The following is a 6000-nucleotide window of genomic DNA, read 5'->3' on the forward strand; positions in this document are numbered from 1 at the left end:
GAGAATTGCACTCTGTGTTCTCTGTGGTGGGTGTGTGCGTGCATGTGTGTGTGGCCACAAGCATATATAAATGCATATACACAAATGTATACATGTATATATGTAAATATGATGACGATTAAATATCATGCTATAACTTGAAGTTCCCTTTGGTATGTATGCCTTGTCAATGAAACTTACCTTTTTTGCAAGATATAAATTCTGTTAGTGCTTCCTATATTTTTAGCCAACAATACAACAGTATGGGAAAATCTTCATAAAAAAATGTGACCATTTGGGAAAGCTGTCTGGACAGCTTACATACTCCTGTTGATTATATGGATCTGTCGCCATGAAAATTTTGTATAATCAATGGATTTCATTTTCCGTACAATACTGTGTATTTGTCAGCCTCAGCTTAACAAGGAGAGCTGGAACAGGAGCCCAGTAAAGCAGAGAAAACCCTTCCTTTAGTCCTAAACATAGATTAAAACCCACCGACTCCCTATCACACCTACCTCATGCCTCGTAAACAATTAAACTAGAAGTCAAAAGGCTTACATGCCTGCAGCAGGCTTCAGATGGAGGGTTTGTCCAAGTTGTGGAGGGCATATCAGGTGACCGGGATGGACCCTAGGAAAAGGCACTAGGACTGTGACCTACAGCTTGCAGAAGAGAATGCCAGATGGAGGCTCTTCACCCAGAAATAAAACCTAAAGGTACCAAAATGAAGATAAAGCCTTGTCTGTGCTGAGACTTCATAAGCTTAAAACACCTGAGGATGAGTGGCCAGCAGAAGCTCAGGCTGCCAGACATGCCTATTTGACTATGGGCCTGATCCTTCTCCCTTTGAAGTTGTTGGTTGTTTTGCCATTGATTTCACTGAGATTAAAATCAGATTCTGTGATCACAAATCAAGGAGTTAGATGTGTAACTATTGAGATTATGTACCTGCAGCTCAATTATGGATGTTTAAAAATGTGGGTGCACTTCTTTAAGTAATGAGGTCAAAAGATGGATTTTACTGCTGCCAGATGATTATTTATATTCCTATTTTGTTTGGAAGAACACATCTGTAATCCCTGGAAAGAGCTCTGTGAATATTAAAATATCAGTTTTATTAGGTACTCTTATTCAAATTGAATCTTAGCCCCAAAGTAATATATGATTCACTGTATGAGTGACAGAATCAGTCTATTTTTAAGTGGTTGAGGAAAAGCAGGGCCAAACATACTAAAACTGTTTTTCCTTCCTGAGTTCTTCTGCATGTAAGCAATACCCTAAGATTATACAGAAAAGAGTGACTCTCCACAGAGAACAGCTGCAAAAAAACTGGTACAGAGTTTTGGACTAGATAGTTCAGCGTGCTGAGTATTTTGACACAATTGTTTTGACAGCAAAGATTAACTTTTGGATGTTTCCTACATTAAATAGCTTCAATAATTCAATATTTTTCATGAGTCTTTTTCCAAATGCGTAAAAGTCAGCCACTTAATGAAATGTTACCTGCCTGGATCCAGTGCAGACAGAAGAGAGAATTATGCTGTATTCAAAGATGCAGGACAGGTGGGTAAGAACAGAGCAAAATTCTCTTCCTTAAAACTAGCCAGGAGTGAAGGAACTATGTGAGACTGCAGAGGTCTACTGGCAGAGCAGAGTGGTAGTAAGTGAAAGTTGTGCGTTCTCCGTAGCTTGCTCTTGAAGCTAACAACAAAATTATGAAAGGATATCTGTTCAGTGGTTCTTTAAGCATAGGTAGTAAACCAGTTAACTGTATGCTTAGTCTATGCTACAAGGTGTACCAGCATACCAGTGTCAGGTAGGAATGTAAAAAGCCTGCAGCCCCAACCTGCCATAACAGAAGCAAAAGTTTGTAGGCTGGACTGCTAATCCATTTGTTTGCTCCTGCTTGCATATTTTTTCCAAAGACTTAGACTTCAGTCAAAAAGTCTTTTTGACAAGCCAAGGAACTAAAATGGCTCCTCAGGATCAAGTGAAATATTGCTTTTCTCACTGAGAACTCCAGGTGCCCACAGACTCAGTGTGTTCCTTTCCCTCCACTGTGGGCATGTCTACACATTCATTAATGCACCTTAGTTACTGCACATTAAGTTTAATACTTGTATAAACAAGTACTAAATGAATGCGCAGTGACTAGCATTACTGTGCAGTAGCACCGGCACACACCTTTTTAGTGACGCTACTGAGCAGTATCCTAATACTATTGCGCAGTAGTGTATTAGCACTGTTTGTGCTATGACATGCTAGTGCAGAGTATTATTAGGCTTCTAAATAGTTAGCATCTTGTGTAGACACACCCTGGGTAACTAATCTTCTCTTAGCACGAAGTAAACACTGATGTTACAATTATGTGGCAGAATATCAGAATCGTGCCAGATTGATGCATTAGAAGAAGGTGGAGTCTGTAAACTATTGGGTTCCTATCCCTACTCCCAATCACTTTCTATACTTACCTTAATATAAATTGAAGTCAAGTAACAAGTTGTACTTGTTGATTCATTTTAATTCAAAGGCATGGGTACAGGCACTAAAAAGACTGTGATATTTACATTTGTAGGAAAGTTTTTGAGCCTAAATTAATCATTCTTATTGTAGGGAGATAGAATGATATATATTTTAATAGTCTTCACTTGCTTTATACTCCCACCCACTTGCTTAGTTCATTCTGGCTCACAAAACATTGCTGCTGAGTTTACAGGAATGTGCCATTAATACAAGCAGTGTCAGAAACATAGTTCATGGTCTACTTCTTCCTTACCAATAACCCATTACAAATAATGAGACACACATTTTGGTAGGTATTGTAATGCCACTGAATTCAGCCCATCCATTTTCAATCTACTAATATTTCACTTTTTGTATTACTGGAGCTGAAAAAGAAGGATTAGGTCATCTTTCACAAGGCAAAAAGAACACGAGTAAGAGGAAAACTTGCAGAGTTGGAACAGAATGCTTTTTAAACATAGCGAACATAAATCAGCTATGTGCTGAAATTTTTCTTTTTTGTGTGATGAATCTAATTAAAAAGATAGATTCTCACACCTCATCTTCTGTTCTTATTTCTTTTTTTCCAAAATCTATTCATCTTTAGATTAAAGGGACAAATATAGATCATGGTAACATTCAGGCAGCTTTTCACTGAGGCGTTCTGATAAATGTTTTTTTTCATGTATATATGCACACACGAATGTTTTCCTCTTCAGGTAAATGTACATATGAAACAAGATGGTGAACAAAAATGAAACAGATGCGCAATGAAAGAACACAATTTATCACACAAAAATACAATGGGCCAAATGCTGTGCTGATTTATAAGAGTTTGCCAGTGCAAAGTATAGAGTCCCAAATATTTTCTGGAGCTGCACTTCTTTTGTTTTCATAATGTGTTAAATCACCTATTGCAGATCCTACTTTGTTATATAAATATTTTGGATGAAGTTAAAATCTAAGGAGACATTTTCAGTATTTCAATATTCTGTTTCACATGTGGTTAAAGCAAATAGTCATATTTACTCTTCTTGCAGACTTTCATTTTGGTAAATACTGTATATATTTTAACTTTTATTGAAGCATTTTTCTGGAATGATAAAATGGGGAGAGAAACAATAATAACAACGTTCACATCCAGGCTCTTTCCTGATTCAAAGGAATTTCAAATGTTAACTATGGTGTTGTATTTGATATAATTGGAACTGAAAACATGCTTGGGGATGCCACCTCATATTCCTCTATGATTGAGTTGTTTCTCTGGTACAGTTGTTTGTAGTCCTATTAAGGTCCAATTGTTAAAGGCCTTTAAAGGTAAGACTAGTGCAAAAGGCAACTGTATGAGCAGAAAATATCACTACATTTCCCCAGTCTTTAATACCCTTTGACTTAGGCCATAAGAGGTCTTTTTTCCTGAGACAGATAACAAAGAACACAACAATGATCTTAGATACTTTTCATAGGTTGTGAGTGTAATGCCACAACATACACTTCTCTAGCATGTGTTAGATTAGTTGGATTTTATCATCCTTTTTTCACTAGTGCACTAAAATACTTACTTTTCAGATCATACATTTTTTTATTGACCAGAAAGTAGCTTGACATGCCTTACCATAATAATTCTTATCCATTTTACTGGATAATTTCATTTTATGTGACCTTGGGTGCATCTACACAAGACATTTAACTGCACAGTAGTGTAATTTACTGCACAATAAGTGTGCTCATGTACATGTGCGCATGCTTACTGGACAGTAAAAATGCTTAATTGCAAGTAAGTGTGCTACCTGCAAATTTATTTGCAATTAGTTACTGAGCAGTTACGCACATGTAGACGTTATCCAGGAGCAAGTATGCTCCCAGGTCAGCCCTGCCACTAGGGACCTGGCCAGAGGTCAGCCTCAGGGCTCCAGGCCGGGATCCTTTCCTTCCGTAGGGCTGGGCTGCCTCTATGGCAGCCCCTGCCTCAGGCCTTTAAAAGCCTGCAGGCACTCAGAGCCCTGAGGTGCACCACCAGGGAGCCTGAGACCATTCCAGGTCCCTGTGTCCCCCCCGGGCAGGCCATAGGCCAGCTGCCCTAGCCTGCCTGCATCCTAGTGCCACTGCCTGGCAGTGCACCGTTGCGCAGCTGCCATACCCACACTGTCCAGGTCTGCAGGCTGTTCTAGACTGCTGCAGGCTCCAGCCAGGCCAGCCAGGCCCAAGTGCACCTGCCCTCAGCCCACCCGCAGCAGCCTGACCCAAGCTCGCAGGTGCATTGCAGGGCATTGCCTCTGCCACACAGCTGCCAGTCCCATACTGCACCCCTGCGCTGGGTGCTGCAGGCAACTGCCCGGGCCCAGCAGCACATGGACAGCCATGTGGGGGCCCAAAAAGTCAGCACGGGACCCACAGTGGTATCCTCCTCATCCGCGACTGTGCCCATACCCATGCCTACCACCTGGGACCCCAAATGGTCACAAGAGGAGACTGGTGACCTCGTGTCACTGTGGGACAAGGCAAAGATGCAGTGCCAGTTTAAGCAGGGCAGGCACTCCAACATCCATGTCTATGAGGAGCTGTCAGCCAGGACACAGGAGCACAGGCATGACCAGTCAGGGCAGCAGTGCTGCATAAAGGTCAGGGTCTTGTGGGCACAGTGTATGTCCATCACCAACCGCCATCATCTTTCAGGGAGTGCCCATTAAGTCCATGCCCTTTACGTAGCAACTGACAGGCATAATCACACCTTAGGACCCAGGCTGCAACCATGCTGTCTATACCCCACAGCCCCCTACCCCGGGTCCAAAACAGCCTGGATCACCATGGAGTGATCACCTGGATCATGGCTTCTGCAGCTATAGTAGGGGCAGTCTCTGTGGGGTGGGCAGGTGGCGGGGATGTGGGTCCCATTGGGGGCCCTAATGCACTGGAGGAATCCCAGGGCACAGAACCCCGCCACCACCACCAAGGAGTTGTGCACACAGAGCATGGTGCCACCCGCCTCCAGGACGGCCTCCCTGGCAGTAGCTTTGCCCATGCCAGACAGGTGGCTGACATATTGCAGGCTGGAGGGCATGGCCAGCTTGAGCAGGATAAGGACCAGCCGGGTGTCTGTGGGGAAAGGCAGGCACATGCCGGTGTGCTGCCCCTCTAGGTGGGGCTGGAGCTGCTCCAGGGGGTCCCAGAAGGTGGCCCAGGTCATGCGGAAGGCCTCCAGCCTCTGTTCATCTCAGGTGTGCTGGACAACGTGCTGCCACCAGTCCTGGCTGGCCCAGCAAGCTCAGATGTGGTGGAGCTGGAGGCCCAGGAGGGTGATAGCAGCCCCAGCGGTGGCATCCTGGAACCCCTTCATCAGCGTTCCTACCCGGGTCTGGCCAGGCGTATGGGTGGAGGCAGCAGGTGCACAGCGGAAGCCCTAGAATGGCCCACAGTGAGCAGGCAGGCAGTCACTACACGTGGGGGAGCCAGGAGAGCCGAGACATCCGTGGACCAGGTGGCGGTTGGCACGGTAGGCCAGCAGGGCCCACACAG

Source organism: Alligator sinensis, unplaced genomic scaffold (genome assembly GCF_000455745.1).
Source record: "Alligator sinensis unplaced genomic scaffold, ASM45574v1 scaffold663_1, whole genome shotgun sequence".
NCBI lineage: Eukaryota > Metazoa > Chordata > Crocodylia > Alligatoridae > Alligator > Alligator sinensis.